Here is a 10,563-nt window from a genome sequence, read left to right on the forward strand (position 1 = left end):
CTGTTTTTGTTTATGATTGTATCTTATTTTATTTGTTTTTGGTGGTTTGTTTGTTTATGAATATTAATATGAACATTGTTAATTACTTTTCTTTTCTAGTGTTTGTCTCTAACAAAGAACCCAAAGAAAAAAGGGAAAAGAGACAAAAGTTATTATGCAATTTTTTAATTTGTCATTTTGTTTTCTTTCATGCTAAGCTATCCTAAGCTAATATTAATCATATAGTTCTAGCTATAGGGCCTTTGAATATTTGTTCAAAACTATGTATTATTATGCATGCAATTATGACACTAAAATATTTGACTCAGGGAAGATTTAACCTTTAAGCATGCGGTTTCTGTAGATATTATTATTATTATTATTATTATTATTATTATTATTATTATTATTATTATTATTATTATTATTAGAATTTATCTATCTTGTATTCTAAAAATACATATTAAAATTATAAAATAATTTTTTTATTAGAAATATAAAAAATTTAAATTTTTAATATATTTATTTTATATTTATTAAATAAAAATATTTTTAAAAAATTACTAATAATAAATTTATCATATGCTCTAAAAATATATATTAGCTAAATCATTATTATTATTATTATTATTATTATTATTGATTAATGTGTGCTGTCCTATATCAATTATCAATGCTTAAGGTATAGGCTTATAAATTAAGAAGGTCCACAAAATTAAACCACATAACTTTGTAATGCAACATGGTCCATATCATTATCAGGGCAATTTACCCAAATAAATAAATAGAGTGAAAACTTTATTCAAATACATAAAACAGAAATTCCTTACGTACATGTGCATTTTCACACTTCTATGTAAATCGTGGGAAGCTACCATGATTTCTAATTTTAACATAAACCGTGACAAGTTACCACGGATTATGGTATTTGTGGTTTGTGTGTAAACCGTGGTAAGCTCCAACGATTTACAAAGAGAGAAAGCTAAGCATAAACCGTGACAAGCTCCCACGGTTTATGAAGGAGGAATTTTTATCATATCTTTTATCTATTGCTCTTCAATATTAAACTAGCAAATATTAAAAGTGGGAGTTTTATGTCCAGATTAAGATGTATATAAATATTACTAACCTACTTATGAACTAAAATTAACAAATCCACATATATAGTTGAACTAATTTGACTCGTCGAGGAGAGAGAGAGCTAGTGTTTAAAAATTAAAGGGAAAAAAAATTCAAGTATTTATATCCATTTACTAAGCTATTCCTGAACCCCGTTTCAAGTTTTCTATCAACTATGAGCTAATAAAGCTTAAAATAAAGTAGTGATGTTCAATTCCTTTTTCTTTTTTCGCCTTAAACTTGTGGCAAGGGTGATTCTTATGCTGTTATTGGGCTCACTTCCAATCTTCCATTTAATCCACGGAATTAACTTGGATTAAATATTTTTTTTTAAAATATATATATATTCATAATTCGTTAACGTTTTAATTAGCCTTGGATCATAATTATGCCATCGTCTTAGAGAAAAGCATATGAGCCTTGAAGGAATAAAATTAAGTAAATATAGCAACCTTGTTTGTTATATATATAGATCCTATAATATAATGATAATAATAATATCCTATATGCTTTATATAAACAATGCCTAGAGTGTATAAATTTTTTAAAAGAAAAAATACATAAATTCTTAATTTTTTAATTTGATGACACATAAGCCTTTCACTAATTAAAAATACAAAAATATTTTTCACATTTTAAAATACGAAATATTTAAGTTTCTCCGTCTAAAATATATAAAGACAAATAGGTACTCCAACAAAATTTAGATGTCTCACTTCTTAAAAAGTAATGGACGTTTTTGTATTTTCAATTAGTAGAAAACTTATTTGTCTTCAAGATAAAAAATCAAGAATCTATTTGTTATTTTCTCAATTTTTTTAATTACTGTTCAACTTTTTAAAAGAGTAATTAATATGGCTTCAAATTCAAAAAATTGGATTGGCAACAAACAAAACTATATTTAGTATTTACCATTAGACGGCATCATGGAGCAACTTGTGAATTTTTGTTTTTTATTTTTTGTTTGCCCTAGGCCAAAAAAAGAGAAGAAAAGGAGAAAAATGTGATTAAATTAAAAAAGATGAAAAGTTATTACAGAGAAGAAGATAACTCCAAATTAAGCCATGTCAAGAATCAAATGCAAGACACACAAAGCCAAATCCCACCCCCTTATACATAGAGAAATGAGTCAATTACTCTTGTATTGTATATTATTTTTCATAAATTGAGTCGAATTATTATTCGATACAAATAGTATAATTCTTAGGTACTATTTGAAAGTTACTATTACTATTAAATCATAACAGTACAAAATTTATTATATTTAATAACCAAATATTATTTGTCTCTTCAAAAAATAGGTTTAATAATAACAATAAAGATAAAATATTGAAAGTCTAAATTTCTTTATTTATATTATAGAGACAAATAAAATTCAAAAAGATAAAAATATGTTTTTTGTCTTAATATTTATAATTTTTTTTAAATATCTTTAGTGTTTAATTTAATTTTATTTAATTCTGTCTATGATATTTTTTATTTATGCCAAATTATTTTGGACATTAACTCGCTCTATCTAATATCTAATATGTTAAGAGTAAAAAAAAATATTCAAAAATAATTTTGATACAAATAAAAAAAATTAGAAATTAAATAAGTTAAATGAATAAAAAATATTAAAAATAAAATTAAACGTTAAAAATATTTTTAAAAAATTACAAATATTAAAAATAAAAAGAATACTTTACCTTATTAAAAGAAAACTAAGTTATATTTATGCATAGTAGTGACTCTTAGGCACAAGGAAAGGGGTAGCATGTGTGGATATGCACAGTTAAAGCATGGAATGGTGAGAAAAAAAAAGCTAAGTGAAGTGTTTGTAGTGGCAACACCACTATATATATACATATATGCATGCATATCACAAGGCTCTATCTTTTTCCAGCCACCTTGCGCACTAGTAGTCACTTCTAAATAGTTTATTGAAAATTTTGCTACCTCTCCCTCCATTATATCATTCATCCACTTTTCAACCTTGTTATTGATTATTTTTTGTGGTATTCAACTTGTCATTGATCTTGTTATGTGTGTTGACAAATACAATTTGTTTGGAGGCCAAAAATCTACAATGAATCTTCTCAATTTTTTTTAATAATCGAGGGAGTAAAGCGTGATTTTTTATCATTAATTTTATAAGTGAGACAAAAAATAAATATAAAAAAAAATAATAAAAGATTAGAGATCACACTTTACACTCTCATTTTTTTTAATAACTAAGAAGATTTATTCCCAACAAAACCCATGTATCATATGCTATTTTAGTCTATTTGTTTGATGAGAGTTCAACCTAACTTTAATCATCCAAAACATAAATAATAACCAAATCATTCTATTTTTTTTAGTAATATTTTTATTAACTTCTTTTTTCTGAAAAAAGTTGCTAACAAGTGTTCTATGTAAGGTAGAAAAAATAATTTTTTTTATAAAATTAGAAGAGTAAATTAAAGACGTAAAATATTAAAATTATAGTAATATTTAATTTAAATCACAAAATTGTTTGATTTTTAATAAAAATATTATAGAATCAATTAACTTTATTAAAATTATAACATCAACAAATTTTAAAAGATGTATAAAGATTTTATTTACTATAATTCTGTGCTCTTAAGGACACTTAGTTAAGAATACAAAAATATAAAATAAAAATGATTTTATACATTTATTACAAAAACATCAAAATTTTATCTTTTCCATGAAATTTTTTCCATTTTTGTATTTTGATGATATTAACAAAAATCGATTAAAAAAAAATTTTACAATATTATTCCAAATAGAATCTTGGGTGTTGCACATTATTCTAGAAAAACTAATAAGCCATTATTAATCATTCTAACAATTGTACAATATATGACATATGTGTAAGAATTTAACTAATTTGTATTTTAAAAACATGTATTAAAATTATAATTTTTATATTTTTAATAAAAAATTATAAAAATTATAATTTTAATATCTTTTATATTTATTAAAAAATACTTAAAAATTTGATTAATTATAATCTTATCAGATACTCTTAGAATATATATTAACTAAACGCTACGTGTAATTACTAATTAGTAACATGCAAAGTAGAAAGAATGAATATAATAAGTAGCTGTAAAAATATATTTTTAATATTTCATTAAAATATTTAATATATTTACCAACAAAATTTATTTTAGGACAACAATTAAATCTATATATAGACTTAAAAATATTTTTTTAATTTTATCTTTCCGTAACATTGTTCTCATAATTTCTTCTAAAATTCTCACCAGCCTTATTAATTAAATCTTCTTTTCTTTAACTGATTTGCTTAAATAAACTAATAAATTAACCATACTATACCAACCCAACTTAGTTCTCGTCACAATAACTTTATTTTAATTAAATTGGGAGACATATTAAATTTGATGATATGGCTAGGGTTAGTTGGGGGATACATATCATGAAAGGCAAGGTCCAATGGCAGTTAGTGTAACTGTGGGGACTAATGAACTTGCTCCACATATCACAATCCACATGATTCTTTAGAACATGTACTACATTTTCTTTTATGGACCCTTTTTTAGAGACACTTTTGGCATTGTGACAAATTTAAAGGGGGGCATGATGAAGTTGTTAGAAATGAAACCATGTCAAATCCAGTTGAATCCATAGATAGAAATGGTTCAGATGAAACAAAGGATGTTACTAGTGAAAAGATCATCCCAGTTAAAGAGGTAGAATTGCATCAAGGGAGAAACAATTCAAATGAAAATGCCAAGAGAGAGAGGATTATTCCTGTGAAACAGATTGAGGAGAATGTGGCGAAGAATCAGCATGTCCCCGAAAAAATGACAAGTTACCTCCTGTTTGTTTGAGGGTTGATCCATTACCGAGGAAGAAGAATGGCAAAAGCAGCAATGGGAGCTCAAGGTCTCAAAGTCCTCCTGCCTCAAAAGAGCATTCAAGGTTCAGCTATATTCTGATGTCAAGAGTGTTCCAAACATCAGTGAAGAAGTTAAGCCGAAAGAGCAAAATGTTCCAGTGTCCGAAGGTAAGAGCAATGAGAAGCCACAGCCGGATTCAAGCCTTCTGACTGCCCCAGATGTCAGCAAGGAAGTTCAACCAAAAGAGGAAACCATTCAGGTGACTGAAAATAAGACCGATGGAGATAAGGGTGCAGATGAGTTGGAGATACTGAAGAAAAGAAGGCACAAAATGGAGCAGAGAATATGATGAATGAAGCAAAGGACTCGATCAAACCAACTGGCAAAGGTGAAAATGAGAGAAAGGCTTTATCAGAACATAATGAGACTTCTACTGAAGTTGGATACTATTCAGGTATGTGTTACTGATGCTGTTAACTTAATATACCTTGATTTGGTAATAACATGTTGCGTGAAGTATGTATTTGTCTCACTGTTTTTCTTATCAATGGCTCTACATTGCAATCACGTGCGATAATTGTGATTTGCAAGTGATTAGATACATATGCATTAGGAGGATTATTAAGAGTCCTAGTTAGCTTCCTTGTCCTTGATCAATGTTATACTCACGTGGTATTCAATTTATATACCAGGGCTTGCATCCTAGTTTCAGGGAAACAAGAAAATCTCTGGCAAGAGAGCTTACATGCTTGCAAGAAAGGCTTGATTCTGTAATGGCCAAGAGATCTCAACAGCAGACGAATGAGTTCATAGACAAGAAGGCTGTTGAAGAAAAAGCTGCAGTAGCAAGAGAGGATTCTTCTGTGGGAATTAATGATGATATGACGGGAAAATATAGAATTGAATTTCAGCCACCACTTGATCCGGCATTGAATGTGGCAGCAGAACCTAATGTAGCACCAAATGAAGTAGTTGATGAATGTAACCATACAAGCGATCTTTCTGTGGAATTTGACTCCCACAGGGATTGAGAATTCAGACAAAAATGCTTTGCAAGAATTACCTGTGGGAGTCTTAGACGAGGATGGTGCTGACTGTAGCTCCAAGAATGAAGAACAAAATGAGAAAGCAAAAGAAGATTCATCAGCATCTATGGACTAAAAGAGTTGCCGGTGGGCGTGCTCGATGAAAATCCAGCTGAACTTGTGAAGGATGATGGGGAAACAAAACTTGGAGATGTGGAATCTATTCTTGAGCTGCCGGTGGGGGTGCTTGATGAGGATAATGCTGCATCTGAATTCAACAAGGATGATGGAACAAAATTTTCAAAGCAAGAACTGGATCATGAAGAGGAAGTGGAAGCCATTGTGGAACTACCAGTTGGTTTGCTTGATGAAGATACAGCAGCATCTGAATCTAAGGAGAATGATGATGAAACTAAAATTTCCAAAGCTCAACAACAACAACATGAAGATTTGGAACCTATTGTGGAACTTCCGGTGAAATTGCTTGATGAAGAAGAAACAATAGAGTTTGAATCTGGGAAGCATGATAAAGATATAGAACATATAACGGAGGTTCCTGTCGGGTTGCTTGATGAAGAAGAAAAAATAAAGTCCGAACCTATGAAGCGTGACGCGGCTGAAAAAGTTTCACCTGCCATAGAAGAGCAATGTAGTATGGCTGCAAAAGACACTCAACTAGAGCCTGAACAGCAGATGAAAAAGCAGGAAGAGGTTCAATCTTCTGAGGAATCATCAGATGGGTGGGTGAAGGTTGAATTCTTGAAAGATGAGGAACTCAAACGTGATGCACAGCGAGATATAGATATAGCAGTCGAATGTGAAGAGAAAACGGGAAATGAAGCGGAATTGCCAACCGTGGAGTCTGCGAAAAGGGCTGCAGAACTTGTTAGTGACTCGTATAAAAAGAAGTTAACACAGCTTGAGGAACAAACTGAGAGTGAAGAGAAGCTTGCTGCACAAGTACCCAGTGTTAACAATGAAAACACAGCATTAATAAAAGAGGTAGATCAGGTTGCTGAAAATAATGGAATACTCAAGAATGGTGATACTGAATTATTGGAAAAAAAATGAGAAGCTGAGAAATATGATGAACAGGTTGCTTGATGCTGGGAAGGAACAATTGAAAGTGATATCAGATTTGACAGAAAGGGTTAAGGATTTGGAGAAGAGATTAGCAAGGAGCAAGAAGAGAATGAGGACTAAGAGGTTCAAACCAGCATCATCATTGTCCAACATTAGTTCAAAAAATAATCCGTTACAACATAACATAGAACTATTGATGTTGCCTTGTAAAACTATTTTGGTTAAAAAGGGTGTTATGTGTTGTAAGCTTGTAATTCTGAGGTTTATGTGTGGTATGAGATCTTTTGTACATTGTAATGTGTTAATTTCACTTGGTGTTAAATATAAGAAACATAAGTGCTAAACTTTTCACTGCTTATTGGTATTATATTTTAGATTATGCTTCCTGCATTATCTGTACTATGTTTAAAATTGAAATAGAAGGTAATTATTGATGAGACTGAAATTATAGATGGTTTGGTTAACCTATAATAGTTGCCATAATAATGGCAGGATATATATATATATATTAAAAAGCAAAGCGATGATATTATTAGTGGTTGAAAAGAAAAAGAGAAAAACTTAGATCATATGTTAGAAAAATATAATGCTAAAGATTCTAGAATGCTAAAATTCAAGTTAATATATCAGTAACTCTTTACTTAAGGTGTCATGCAGTTTCTTATATGTACAATTAATATTTAATACACCTGAACAAAAATGCAAACGGTAAGTATTCTGACTCCAAATACTCTAGAGAATCCGAATTCATTTCATTTTTACCTCAGAAATTTATTCTTTCTAAAATTTCTCTCAATAGTTTCATGCATTTGTTCCTAATCTCAGGATTAATCTTTTATACAAGATACTTCTTAAGAAATACTTTCTAACAAATAAGAATTCTTTGAAGCAATAATTATTATATTTATTCATATTAAATTTCATAAATACATAGATAGTGTTTCATATAAAATTGTGCAAGTACTTTCAAATATTACAAGTTAGAAAGCAAAACTATCTAATTTTAGAAATAAAAAACATTGGAATAGCTGCTTGAGAGAATAACTGGCTTAGCAACATACAAAACAATGGCAGCGATTGAATAACAAAAACTAGAAAAATAAATATACGGACAAAACACAAATTTTAACGTGGAAAATTCTCTCAATATGAGAGGTAAAAACCATGGGTTATTCAGACCAAAAAAAGAAATATCACATTGCCAAAGTATTAATACTTAAAAGATTATTTGAATTGTTGAAGTACGTCATTAAATTAGAAAGAATTTAACATATTGCCAAAGTTTGTATTTCTATTAGACCAAGTGAAATATATATGAATTTAAAGAGATAATATAAAAAATTGTGTACTATTAATAGAAAATTAATGAGTTGTTAATTCTAATTATTATAAATCGGATAAACTACATTATACTCTAAAATTGATTAATGTGGTATTGTTATAAGCAAGGTTCTGAAAACTGAACCGGTCATCGAACCGTTCTAACTACTGGTTTACCAGTTTATTGGTTCAACCGGTTCAACCGCAATTCAATCGATAAAATCGTTTTACAATAAAATAATAAATAAAATATAAATAAACGCATTAAAATATAATTATAGTTTAAAATATCATCCAGATTAAAAGTACTATATAAACCACAATGTTATAATATCATTCCAACAGAAACTCAAAAGTCAATTAACAAAAAAAAAAAACCAAACATAAAATACCAATAACCGGTCATCAAACCGTTCTAACTACTGGTTTATCAGTTTATTAGTTCAACCGGTTCAACCGCAATTCAATCGATAAAACCGTTTTACAATAAAATAATAAATAAAATATAAATAAACGCATTAAAATATAATTATAGTTTAAAATATCATCCAGATTAAAAGTATTATATAAACCACAATGTTATAATATCATTCCAACAGAAACTCAAAAGTCAATTAACAAAAAAAAAAAAAAAAACCAAACATAAAATACCAATAATCATCATAATCCACCAAAACTTACTGCAGATTTGCTTCGTTAAGATTATCACCTTACAATAACGATGCAATAACAATCCAATAGCAATTTTTATTAATCTCAATACAATAATTTATAATCACTAACCTCTCTGTGATAGTTGTAATTTGTAAAGTCTCTCCTTAATCTCCAAAATATGCCTAATACTACAGAACATTGCACTAGGGAGAAAAAAAATAAGAATTGTTCTACCTATCTATCAGTTTTTGCCGCTCAGGAGTCCCAAACCTTGGAGCTGCATAATGGGATTTAATTGCCAATGTGCGCCTCTCTTCTTTCTTGTAGTCTAATGAGCCTAATGCACCATTTGGATTGGTTGGCATGAATGCAATTAGTGCAACTCAAGCAGTCCTTCCTGCCAAAAGAAATTCACATCAGCAATATACAAACCTTCCTTCAGTGCAATCACTTAGTTTGTTCAGTATTTTCCAAACAAGTTAGTGCTGGATAATTAAAAATAGAGACGGACTAATGGCAACAGAGCAAATACAAAACAATATATTCAACATTTTGGGATAATCCGCATCAATTGCATTGTGGATTACATCAAAGATGCTACATTCTGCATCCTCAAAAGATTTCTTCCACTCTTGATGGCAATCAGAATTCACGGGGAGTAAACAAAATTAAATCTTTTCCAAGAAATAAATAAAAAATAATTCACCTTTGGGAGATTCTGCTTCTGGGGTACTACAGATTGACAGACATAGATCAAAATCTACCACTGATATAATAACACAACAATCTAACAATCACAAGGTCAAGAACAACACCACAACAATTTATCAAATAACAAATTAATAAGATAAAGAACATATCAAAACCAGTTAATAATCAAATCAAGAACATCACAAAACGAGTTAATAATCAAAACAAGTTAATAAAACAGCAAACCAACAAAAAACAAAAACTCTTAAGTTTGGAACAGCAACCTAACAATTAAAACAACGACAAACTAAAACAATAACTAAAAACAGAGAAGAGAGAGGGAGCTAGAACTTTATAACTCGATGGAGATGGTTGAACAGAGGGCTGAGCTGCGGCGAAAAGGAGGCTGAGCAGTGGCGAAACGACGTCTGCACAGAGGTTGTACCACGCAACGGAACCGAAGCTGAACAAAGGCCGGAAGGCGATGGCTGGAGCGCGGCGGAAGCACGGCAAAATGGCGGAAAAAGCACGGCGAAACAGAGGGGAAGCTCGACAAAACAGACACAGAAGCGCGGTAGAAAACGGCTGAACAGAGGCGTTGCGACGACGCTGGAGAAGCACGGACGGCGGCGGTGACACGGCGGATGTTGGACGGAGCAAGGGAGGGAGTGAGAGAGGAGCTCGAAGGAAGAGATGCTGCTGCCTAGTACTTTGGTAGTGAGTGACTGCGTGAGTGAGTGAGGGGATTAGGGTTCCTGTGTTATCTTAATGAATGAAACGGCGCCGTTCATGTTCAAAAGAAGAAAACTGGTTGGGTTCCGGTTCGGTTCGACTGGGCGGTT

General features: G+C 30.3%; 1 pseudogene; it reads left to right on the forward strand.

Annotated features, from left to right (window-relative positions):
* Positions 1-4,712: 4,712 nt before the first annotated feature.
* On the forward strand, positions 4,713-10,357 carry LOC130962596 (BAG family molecular chaperone regulator 6-like; annotated as a pseudogene).
* The last annotated feature ends 206 nt before the right edge of the window (positions 10,358-10,563 follow it).

This window comes from Arachis stenosperma, chromosome 2 (assembly GCF_014773155.1).
Source record: "Arachis stenosperma cultivar V10309 chromosome 2, arast.V10309.gnm1.PFL2, whole genome shotgun sequence".
Taxonomy (NCBI): domain Eukaryota; kingdom Viridiplantae; phylum Streptophyta; class Magnoliopsida; order Fabales; family Fabaceae; genus Arachis; species Arachis stenosperma.